General features: G+C 38.8%; 2 long non-coding RNA genes across 2 annotated transcripts in view; one reads left to right on the forward strand and one right to left on the reverse strand.

Moving 5' to 3' along the window:
- LOC143876063 (uncharacterized) overlaps positions 1-12,095 on the forward strand; it is a 28,771-nt gene that overhangs the window by 12,685 nt on the left and 3,991 nt on the right. Inside the window, exon 6 of the long non-coding RNA XR_013250297.1 lies at positions 8,995-9,101. This is a non-coding gene — a long non-coding RNA (uncharacterized LOC143876063). The remainder of the gene's footprint in view (positions 1-8,994; positions 9,102-12,095) is intronic.
- LOC143876064 (uncharacterized) lies at positions 1,265-2,746 on the reverse strand. Its single transcript, XR_013250299.1, has 3 exons — positions 2,542-2,746; positions 2,225-2,399; positions 1,265-2,088 (listed from the first exon to the last, which is right to left on the reverse strand). It is a non-coding gene; the product is annotated as an uncharacterized LOC143876064 (long non-coding RNA).

Consider the following 12,095-nt stretch of genomic DNA (forward strand, 5'->3'; position numbering starts at 1 on the left):
ACAAAATGTGGAGTAATAATGCATGTCAGATTGGGGCTTCAGCCCAACTCAGTGAGCCCAAACTCCATAGATTAGAGTTCAAACAACGTAGGTCTAAATCATTTAATTTTTTTTTTAAAATGGCTGTTTGAAATCTTTTCACAGCTTGTTAAACAATGTAAAGCAAGGTGAGTTCGTCCAATTATCAAAACATGGGAAGTGATATATTTGTCCCCTTCCCTTCCCTTCCCTCGGCCACCCTCTTCTATTGTAAAAAGATTAACCAATACACTATTTTAGTACATCTGCAACAAAACTTTCAGGATATGTAACCTTTGCTCTTTAAGCTTTCTATAGAATCCTTGTTGATTTGCTCCATAGAGCTGAAATGGAGACCCAGATCAATCAGCTTCTTGCATGGATTCTGAGCCCTTAAGAACCCTGGTTGGGTGTCCTTTGGAAAACTGCACAAGATAAAATGATAAAAAACCAATGGGTCTGATTGGATTGGGACTTTAATAGGGGAAGGTTCTAGAGTTTTGCACAAAAGAAAGCCTGATTTGTGGAGTTTCAATTGTGTTGAATTTTCCATTAAGGCTCATGTATGCATAGGCCACTAAATGTCGTAAGATTCACTCCATAAGCTTAAGCTACTGGAGAAGGCGTTATTTAATCTTTTATACTCCCCCCCCCCCCTAAAGATTGTGAAACTACCGGTTACTCCAAAAGCTTAAGCTGTTAGAGAAGGCATTATTTAATCTTTAATACTCTACCTCACATGGCCCCTTATTTTTTTGGGTTGGCCTACACGTGGCACATGTGGCCCCACTTTTGGATTACCCATTGCATGTGGATTTTTATTAACAAGGAGGTTTGAAGCCAAGACCTTTTGCTCTAAATATCATGTGAAACAACCAATTACTCCAAAAGCTTAAGCTGTTGGAAAAGAGACGGCTTTATTTGATCTTTTTATTTTCTTAAGTCTTAACATAGATCACTTGCCATGTTCTTTTCTGGACACTGACTCTGCCCGAGTTGACTCTCTTGCCTTGGGCAAATTCTCTTCAAATTTGAGTTTCTAAACACTGATCCTAAGAGCTTATGAGACCCTGATATTGATAGTGATAAAGAATCTATCGCTTTGGAAGAAGACTGCTATCGTTGGGAGGTAGAATCACATTTATCAAGTCAATTCTTACTAGTAGATGCGGCTGGAAAAGAATTTTCCATACAATTATAATAAGAAAAGCAGAAAGTAATATCTTAGCAGCTGGTAATGCCCCTGTGAACAGATAAGGCCTGTACCAAACAGACATTTATGTAATTATTTCAAGCATCAATTAGGTTTACAGCAAGAAAAGCAAAGCCAAACATGATTCCTAACTTAGGTAGGACACTCTAGTAATACAACAAGACAATATGCAGCAACAGGGTCAACTCGAAACCACTATAAGAAAGAAAGGTTACCACATAATTTAAATTTGCTTGAGTTAGACTGTAGTACAGACTTACATCCCAAATTTGCAGAAGCTTGTAGAACTATTCTTCAAAATTTTAGCATAGGTTTCCCAAAACCCAACATTCTACACTCAGATCTTTTGAGGTTATGATAACCACGGCTTAAGTCTAAATGTTTGGATTATTGATGTGATGTAATCCAGGGAACTTTTGATCCATCCTGGACCTGGTTCCCGCATACCAGCAATCAACCACTGGTAATCCACCAATGCTTCCTCTGATAAGGGCTCCAGAAACTCGCATCTGGCTAAAATATCAGGTGGTGGTATCCCAGCAATGAGATTAGTGTCGAGCTTCGGCTTTCCCTTATTGTGCACTTGAGGCACTTCTTTGAAGGGACTATATTGAAGGTCCAAGCGTGTTGCCCCAGGTATAACTTCCTGCCGGAAGGGCAAAGCTCTCGCAGTCTGCAAACAAAAGTCAATCCACTGGTGGATCAGAGGAGATGGGCTTCTGACAATGAAGATCATCTGTTTCTGATAGAAAACGCTTTTGTTACCTGAAATTTGCAGGAGAGAAAACTCCAATCCAATCATCATTTGATGGGTTTTGATAAGTAAACTGCAAAGTCACCCACTCGGTATTTACCCCCTGAAACAAATGAATAAATTCTTGTATGTTTATACATGTAAGAGCAATAATTTATGACCTTTTTTTCTGAATGATTATGACCTATTAATTATACAAAATTCTTCCATTTAAAAAAAAAATTATACAAAATTCTTACAAAAATGTACTACATAGCCAATTGAGTCAATATCTCAGAATTTGTCTAACAAGTGTTTTCTTCATCCCAACCAATGTCTTTGCCTCAGTAGCCCTATTTGTTCTCAAATCAGTTGGGTATTTCCTATCTCTTACACAGAAAAAATACCACTCTTTTTCTCCCATTTTTGCTCTCCCTTCATAACCATAGAAAACAGAACATAAGAAAATGATATGAAAAGAAAAAAAACACTAATTAGGACTAGAATTCAATTAAACAGTAACCAATACATGGGCAAATAAATTTTAATAGAGAAAAATAAGCTATGGAAGGCTTACATGGCAAATCCCAAGGCTCACACTTATTCAAATCCACTTTTCCTATTGCTCTTGCATTGAAGCTGATATCAATAACCTTTTTTGAAAGATAGTGAGTGATAAGCTCTTCATCAGTTGGATGAAATCGAAAGCCAGGAGGCAATTCGATACGACCTTCTCTTTCGGTAGGAACAGAACCATAATCCATAGCTTGAAATACCATCTTGATCTTTCTGAAACCAAAAGTGAAAACTGTCTAAAATTCAAATAGGCTTGGATCAATAAGAGGCCTAATTTTCACTATTCCACAGAAAAACAACCAAAAGAACTACTATTATGACAAATTAGCTGTATTTTTATTGCTTAGGGAGAGCAACAGAAAAGTAGCGAAAAAAAAAAATTGTTTTATCAATCTATGCCTCAAAATTCCTCCAAATTTGAATTGGGTTTGATACAAAAGGTCTAATTTTCACTATTCCACAGAGAAACAACCAAAAGAACCACTACAAAAGGTCTAATTTGAATTGGGTTTGCATGGTCCTTATTACCTTCCTGATGCTGATGGATTCTCATAAAGTAGAATATGAGCTAGCGCAACGTCTTTAACATGAAGTGATCCCATATAAATGTTTGAAGAAACGAGCCCAATGGACGCAACATATTCTTCTTCCTCTGTATGAAAGTTTATGAACAGAGTAATTACTTATGCTCAGAAAGTAAGAAACTAAAAGTGGTTCGAATATATATACGTACTCCTCCTATGACTCTTCCTCTTCCTCTACGTCACCTTCCTCTTGCCGCTTTCTTTTAGGCAACTTCTATTAGCATTAACCATAACAGAATCAATATATAAACATTAAAAATATCATTCCATATACACATACAAATGAATAAATAGGGAAGAAAACAAACCTCGCCTTTCTTTTTACATGTGGACTTATAATGTCCTTTTTAGCCACATAATTTGCATGTCCGTTTCTTTGGTTGGGATACAGATGTCTCTATGCCAGATTTCAAGCGTGTTGGATTCTTTGGACGGCCCTTGGTCTTCGCAATGGGTGGGTCTCGAATTGTGATTTCAGGTATTTGACTCACAGCAATGTTTGAATATACTTCGCTACCAACGATTGGTAACTCACTACCCTCCAATGTAACTTGCTTTTCTTTCTGCTTTTGTTCTTCTTCAGCGAAAAGAAGATCACAAAATTCAGTCATCCTGTTGAAAATTTTGTCATCTCTTCCGGGTCCATCAACCAGTCGTTGCCATCTTGAGATTAGGCACCACCTCTGAAACGGATTCATGCTACTACCTACTTGTGGCCTTGTAGATATCGTACCCTCTACTTGATACATTGCCTGAATAGACCATCTCCTCAACATGTAATGGTCGGGGACCTTCTTCAATTGTTTCGTATCCATAATACGAATGATATGTTTGCATAAGATCCCCTCCCTTTCAAACTTAGCACAATCGCATTTTACAGTCACACCATCGGAATCATCATAAAATACCCTAAACCATCTACTCTTGACATCATTTCTGGGACCTACCAAATATCTTTCCACGGCCCCATCCTTGCTCAAGTGGTCGTACCAACAACCAGTACTGTCCCTCAACTCATCCTGAAAAATGTTAAACATATTCCTTGTATAGAATATCCCCGCCTCTTCTTTCAATGGGCTATTCGTTTTCATACTTGCTTTCGAATATTTCGACTTGAAATCTTCTTCGGCTTCCGTTTTACGACGTTGAACCAGTGCCCTATCACATGCATCTAAGAACTCATGCAAGCTAGTTTTGCTATTCACATATCCATCAAAGAATGCATTCATGCTTTCGCTACGTTGTCTTGAAGTCATTCCTGCAGTAAATGTGTTTCGCCAATATGCCGGAACCCAATGCTCTCGCTGCTCCCACATCCTAGATAACCAATCACTTTCCCCGATTTCATATTTACAAACCAAATCTTCTCACAACTGCACACAATCTCCATGTTTTTTGAAAAAAACCACCGATTATAATCGAGGCAGAAATTACTAATCGAATCCCTCATCTCTGCAACATGCTCAAGCAAATGCCTGTGTATGTGCCACGAACAAAATCTATGCTGGGTGTCTGGAAAAACTCTTCCAATTGCATTTTTCATGGCCGGATCCATATCAGTTATTATTGCATCAGGTGCTTTGCCATGCATGCACGTCAACCACTGTTCAAATAACCAACTGAAGGTTTTCTCTGTCTCATCAGCTAACAGGGCACATCCGAATAGGGTCAACTGTCTATGATGGTTCACTCCCGTAAACGGTGCAAATGGCAGAGATAACCTATTGGTTTTGTAAGTGACATCAAATACAATGACATCGCTGAATGTCATATAAGCATCTCTAGCCCTAGCGTCAGCCCAGAACATAGATCGGAAGGTCCCATCCGTATCTAATTCCATCGAGAAAAAGAAATTCGGGTCTTCTGATCTCTTGTTTTGGAGATGATTGGCCACTAAGACAGCTTCTTGGCCTATATTGTTCACCCTCTTTTTTCTCAAATGGGAAGCAACTTGATCAGGTGTTACCACACCTGATATTCCATCGTTTGTTGAATTAATGGCCTTTGCAATCCTCGCAGCCGGCATCTGAGTCTCATCGAGACAGTCAATCAACGTCTTAACACTTTCACTCTTACTGAATCTATTATGGGAACGGTGCATTTGCCTCTTAAGTGGGGAGGTCAGAATGTGAGAATGAATGTCGTCAAAGGTGGTCACTACCCACATCCCATCTCTTAGTTTTATGATCATCTTAGCTTTGCAATTCAATCTGACAGCTCGTCGTTCCCTCTTTTCCTTACCATCATCCACTTTCCTTGAGTTCACATTATTTGTTTTTTTAGAACTATTTGTACTGGATTTCCGTAATCCAAAACCAGTAGCCAGGGCATAAGAATTGTAGAATTCAAACGCAGACATCCAATCATCAAACACTTGGTTCAGAAACGGCTTATTCACACTATTATTCTCACTAGTAGCCTTATTGGGTGTACTACCACCCTCATCTTCGTCATTCATATCAGTATCTGCCCATTCTATATTATCTTCAATCAGATTAACCCCATCATCAACCACAATAAGACCATGGGCGTCAACTTCTTCAATACCTAACCTGGAGGCTTGCGAGAAAGCATCATCAACAAAAGCAGACTGTGCATGGTCGTTATCCTCGATACGTAACCCACACGGTTGCGAAGAGGTTGGTTCCATTTTCCTAGTAATTGAAAGAAGAGAAAAAAAAAGGCAGTGATATTTTCATGAACATGTTGAAAGAGAGTTAAAGCTATGTTCTTTCACATAGTCCCAAACAACATAAAACAACATAAAACAACATAAAACTAAGTAAAACTATTTTCTCTCATACACAGAATCAGTAAACCTCTGATTTTTCCACAAAAAAACAGTAACCTCCTATTATTTTTTACACACAAAACCCATACTTTCCCTACATAGAAATCAGTAAACCCCTATATTTTCCCTCTTCTTCTAGGCATTTCATCAAACAGATTGTGGGCATTCCATAAATAAATTTCCTGAAACAAGAAAAGAACACAAAAAAACACAGTCAAGGAATAAAATGAAACAAGACAGAAAACCGTGATTTTTTTTCAATTCTTCTAGGCATTTCATCAAACAGATTGTGGGCATTTCATAGACCATGATTGAGCTATTTATTTCACACATAGAAAATCCCATTTTTTTCACAAATCAGAAAACCCCAATTTTTTCACAAAGAAAAGCCCAATTTTTTCACACAGGAAAACACCATAAACAATTAAACTGCCCACATAATAAACCAGAAACTATATTTAGAAGCCCTTATCTAGGGGTTTTCTGTGGGTAACGAACCCCAAATCAGTAAACCTCTGATTTTCCCACACAAAACAGAAACCTCCTATTTTTCAAACACACAAAACCCCTATTTTTTTCCCCTACAAAGAAATCAGCAAACCCCTAGTTTTTTAAGCTTAAGAAAAAACGAAAATGTAAAAAAAAAAAATCCAACCAAGAAGCGTAGAGAAACCGTAAAAAAAATTTAAGCTTCAGAAATCAGCAAACCCCTAGTTTTTTCAAAACGAAACTTGGGTTTTTCTTCTTGCTGTGATTGGTAGAGAATAAAAAAAAAAAAAAAAAAAACCTCACCTCGAAGGAGAGATTTCTGTGGAAAACTCACCTCGATCGATGCTCCGTGTAGCCGTGGGGGAGAAGAGAAGAGAGGCGATTTGATGCTTCGTAAAAAATCCAAATCGATCGATGCTCCGTAAAAAACCCAAATCGATCGATTTGTAAAAAACCCAAATCCCTCGATCGATGCTCCGTAGCCGTGGGGGAGAAGAGAAGAGAGACGATTTGTAAAAAATCCAAATCGATCGATGCTCCGTAGCCGTCGGAGATTTATGTGGAAAACTCACCTCGATGGTTTGCTTCAGCCCCCAGCAGAGAAGAGATACTTAGAGAGAGAGAGAGAGAGAGAGAGAGAGAGAGAGAGAGAGAGAGAGTCTGCGATGGATTTGGGTTTTTTACAGAACGAGGAAAGGCATGGAAGGGGTTTTTTCTTCTTGCTTTAGATAGTGGGACCCACTTCAAACCAGCCAATAGAAACACTTCAGCGCACCAATGTTTTCATGCGCTTAAGCTCACCAACAGTTAACTAATATATATATATATATATATATATATATATATATATATATATATATATATATATATATATATATATGATGGGTGGCCGTGAAAACACGTGAAGTCTAAAAAAGTAGGTACAACCCACTTTTTTGGATGATCCAAACTGTTCATCTGTTTGGGCACAACATAAATAGGTTGTGCCCCAAAAATCATTTCCATAGGTTGATCCTAACCCTCCGATCTGAACTGAATATGGAGATTTTCAAAAATCATTTATGGAATCTTCTTTAGATCGGAGGGTTAGGATCATCCTATGGAAATGTTTTTTGGGGCACAAACAGATGAACGGTTTGGATCATATTTAGTCTTCACGTGTTTTCACGGCCACCCATCATATAAATTCTCTCTCTCTCTCTCTCTCTCTCTCTATATATATATATATATATATATATATATATCATACATTCCTAGCTTGTTACATGTTTTGCCTAGAAATACGTGATCATGACACCTACAATCAATCCCTAGTCATTAGTAATAAAAGCCCTTTATAGTGAGAAAACCAAGAATTTTACCAGACATACTACTATCCATTTCATCGTGTTGTTTCTTCATCGTCGTGGTGTGGAAACCCAGTCCATAGAAGAAGAGAGAAGACATGCGTCTAGAAATTGGTCAAGGAAGAAGGATGAGAGTTCAAAGGAGATGGGTTTGAAAGATATAGTGAGTTTGTCATGCAAAATTTGCATTTGACAACATTGTCAGACCACACTTATTTTAGGAATAAAATTTCAACATAGTTAGCAATCTTCAGCGGTCACTCTCTACCGATAGGTTTGATGACTGATCAACTGTCTCAAGCAGCCATTGTTGACAGCCTGTTGTTCCGACATTTGTTTTTTGAAAATTTAACACTGATGTAAGGGTTCTATTGTCATTTTAATTGTAGCTTTTATTATTGAAATAAATTTGTACGTTGAAATATTTTTTCTTATTGTTTTTTCAGTTCAACTAGGCTTGTAGGCTTCTTGATGTAGGACCAAGCCCAAGTTGAGTATGTTTTATTTTTATTTGAATAAACTGCTGGCCATAGGTGATAGGTGGGTTACTTCTCATGGTTTTCATTTGGCCCAACCCAACTTTCACCAATATTTATAGCTATCCCCGGCCCTTGTCTTGTATATATGTGGAGAGGAGGAAGTGAAAGGGAGAGACGCTGTGTCTGTCCTCATTCCTCCTTTATATTTGCCTTTTATCCTTACAATTGTTTTAAATTTTCTTCCTGTATCTCCCTCTTAGCTTTACCTGCAATCTTTATCACTTGTGTGGCATGTAACCTCGTGTAAAGCAGTGGACAATTTCCAACATTAGTTAGGCATGGTTTTTAGCAAGAAGTGGGAGGTTGATTATATTTACCTCTTATTCTGTCTCTTTATAGTTTTTGTCAATTATATATTCTATATGGCTTCTTCTTCTTGCAATTTTTTATGTTGATTATCTATCCTTTGTTTCTAAGTATCTCTCTTTTGCCTTTTGCCTTATGCTGATGGACTATTGCATGTTTTTTTTTTTTTTTTTAATTATGGACTATTCTATGTTGATTGCTATTTTTCTGACAATTAATTTGGATTACCTCTTAATTCATTTTTTGGTTCATATCTCTCCCTTTCTTTTCCTCATGCTTTCTGATTTATGTTTATTGTCTTTCTTTTTGGTTGCTTGTTTGCATGATTTTAATATTTTTGAACAACCTAAACTAGGAAGCTCATACGATTGTATTGTTTTCAATTTCACAACTCAAAAGGTACAGGAGACAATAGTGCGATGAAGTCATATGTGCCAAGAGTGAAGATGAAGGAAGTGAATTGCAATTGCTACATCGATGGAATAGGTGATATAGGAAAATTAAAGGTGAATTCTTACGCCGAAGATGCTATTTATCATTTTAAAAACCATGTATGTTATTATACTTTGGAGTGTAGATTGTGCATTTCAGATTTTTTTGGAACATGCATTAACAGTTGGAGTAAGTAGTTTTAAATGTTTTTCAGAACATGCATTAAGAATTGATGTTAGTTCTGTATGTAAATTCTATATATAGGTCACACACCTCCTGGATATATTTTATTATAATTCTTTGGGACAAGATAACTAGGGACATGACAATATGTGTCTTAGGCCGTACATGGAGGGTAGAAATGATAGGGTTAAAGGTGCAGATGGAGATGTGCATGACTTTGGGACACCTTCATTGATAAAAGTAAATGAGGGCGACTGGGTCTGTTTAGTTCTGGGTTTGCTCTACCATATTTTTATAAGCTGGTGGAGGGATGACATGGAGTGGTAAGAGATTGCGGGTAACACTGGGTTTTGTTGGAGGGGCTACTTTTTGGCCTCTTGAAGTTTTTGAAGGGAGTGCCTTAAGCTAATGCAGCAATATGTAGTGTGACCCGATCTCTGATGGAACAAACAAAATTCATTGGCACCGTAACTTCTTGGGAAAGGTTCAGGAGGTGGCCCAATCTCTGGGAGTTGTATTTTGTTTTTTCAAGAATGGGTGTTAATGTTGTGAATTCCTAAGCCGCTTAAAGTCATTCCTAAGCTAATGAATTCTCTTAGGGTTATGTTTCCCTTGAGTAGGTGTTTTCAGTTCAACCACGGTGACAACATGCGAGGCTAACTGCACCTCGTTTGTGTGGTTCTTGGCTCCATTGTTGGGATTCTTGTTTCTAAACTTGGGTGTAACGCCCCGGCCACCGTGTAGATATTGTCCGGTTCTAGGCCGCAGCCCTCCCCGGTTTTGTTTTTCCTGTAGAAAACAAACCGGGGAGGGCTGCGACCTAGAACCGGACAATATCTACACCGTGGCCGGAGCGTTACAAATATGGTATTAGAGCCGTATCTCCTCTAGTATGGTGTGCCACCGAGGACGCTGGCACACCATACTTGTATCTCCTCTAATATGGTATCAGCCACCTCGGTTTTGTTTTTCCGCTAAAAATGCGTTTACACAAGGAATGGGGGTCTACACATATAACCCAGGAACTTTCTCTCTCCGCTTCTGATGTGGGACTATTACAATACATGGTATCTGAGCAAATACCTTGGTTCAAACCTCCTTGATAGCAAAAATCCACATGCAGTAGCCAAAACCAAAAGAGGGGCCACACGTGAGGGGGAGTGTTAAAGTATAAAAGATTAATAACGCCTTCTCCAACAGCTTAAGCTTTTGGAATCATTGGCCCTCCCCGGTTTTGTTTTTCTGCAGAAAGTGCGTCTACACAGGGAATGGGGGGGTCTACACATATAACCTAGGAACTCTCTCTCTCTCCGCTTCTGGCGTGGGACTATTACATCAGGTGTCTCCCTCACAATGTTGTTGAGGATGCTGTCTTTTTCTTGGGGCCCTGCTTATATCAAAGCCTTGATGTTAGGGAACACTTTGGTAGTTACCTAGAGTGTTGAGGTACTTTGCTCTTTACTACAAGTCTGCTATGCTCTTCTTCACTTGGTTTGGTTCCGAGCTTGGCGCTCTTTTCCCTTCACCGAGAAATGAAGGCAGTGAAATGTTCTTGGGTATCTGGTTAGTCATTTCCTGGTCTCTCAGGGTGATCTCAAGTTGGGTGTTGAATTTTTAGTGTTTAACAAACTCGTGCACATCATCTTTGACAAGTCGGTAATGTGGAACCAATCTCTTGTGCCATCAGTTAGCTCATTTGAAGCAGTTGAGACAATAAATTATCAAGTTGATAATGTGGAACCAATCTCTGGTGCCATCAGTTAACTCATTTGAAAAAAGTTGAGACAATACATTATCATATGTTCCATGTAGCTTTAGTAGGTTGGCATAGTTCCCAACATGGGATGTGGGACATCTATGATCATTGAACTTGGGAAGGTCTAAAACTCTAAATACAAAACTTGGAAGACCGGATTCAGAGTAAAGACACAACCTCCATATCTAGAAATAGATTGTTCACTCCTTGCACCTGCATCATCGCGGCCTTCAACTTCTTCATTTCATCTAATAAGGTGGGGTAGATTGCTCTGTCACTTTGGCTACTGGATCTTTAGTTTCATCCGCATAATGCTAAGCTCCACACAGATTGATGAAAGTGGGTTGAGGTGTTGCTGTGACTTTAGGAAGATTGACGGATTGGGTGGGACCTTAGTTTGGTTCAGATTGGACTAATTCATAAGAGATATCGATGGATGCTTTGACTGCTTCAGAGGCGTTCCTGGTTTTCGCCTGAGCTGATGTGAGTCACACTTTTTGTTGCATCATGGGATGGATATGAGAGTGCAGCCCCTGGATGATCCTTTCATACTAACCTCTTTTTGGAGTTGGGGCGTGTAGGTGCTGCTAAGTGTGATGCATTAGGGATACCTTGTATTTGTGCTAAATGAGAAGGTTTTGTTTTATTATTCTATATTGGTCTAAAGGCAAGGTGAGAGATGCCCTCTTATATATTTGTCGCATTGTGTCCAGCTCGGGTACCAAGGTTTTAAATTTCGATTTTGGTTTCAGTCGGCACAAAAATGGAAATATTTCGGTTTGTGAAAATTTTGGTGGAAATGTTGTAAAATCACGGAAACACAAGGAAACAGATGCCAATGATAAAATTTTAAGATGAAACTTTAGGAAATGCTAGAATAAGTACAAAAACATACTTAGAAACCATCGTATACGCAAGAAAGTCATCTATAATCACTTAATCACATCGTACACCTAGTGGCATCCGTTGCCCCACATGTAGGGGTGTAAACGAGCTGAGCTTGGCCCGGCTCGGCTCGGCTCGTTAAGCTCAAAAGCTCGGCTCTGCCAGGGTCGCGAGCCTTACCTAGCTCGGGTTATATTAAGGACAATGATATATTCACACCCCTCAATCCCTCATCTTCCCTGGA

Source organism: Tasmannia lanceolata, unplaced genomic scaffold, assembly GCF_043159265.1.
Source record: "Tasmannia lanceolata isolate RefF3 unplaced genomic scaffold, GAP_Taslan_0.1 ptg000004l, whole genome shotgun sequence".
Lineage (NCBI taxonomy): Eukaryota > Viridiplantae > Streptophyta > Magnoliopsida > Canellales > Winteraceae > Tasmannia > Tasmannia lanceolata.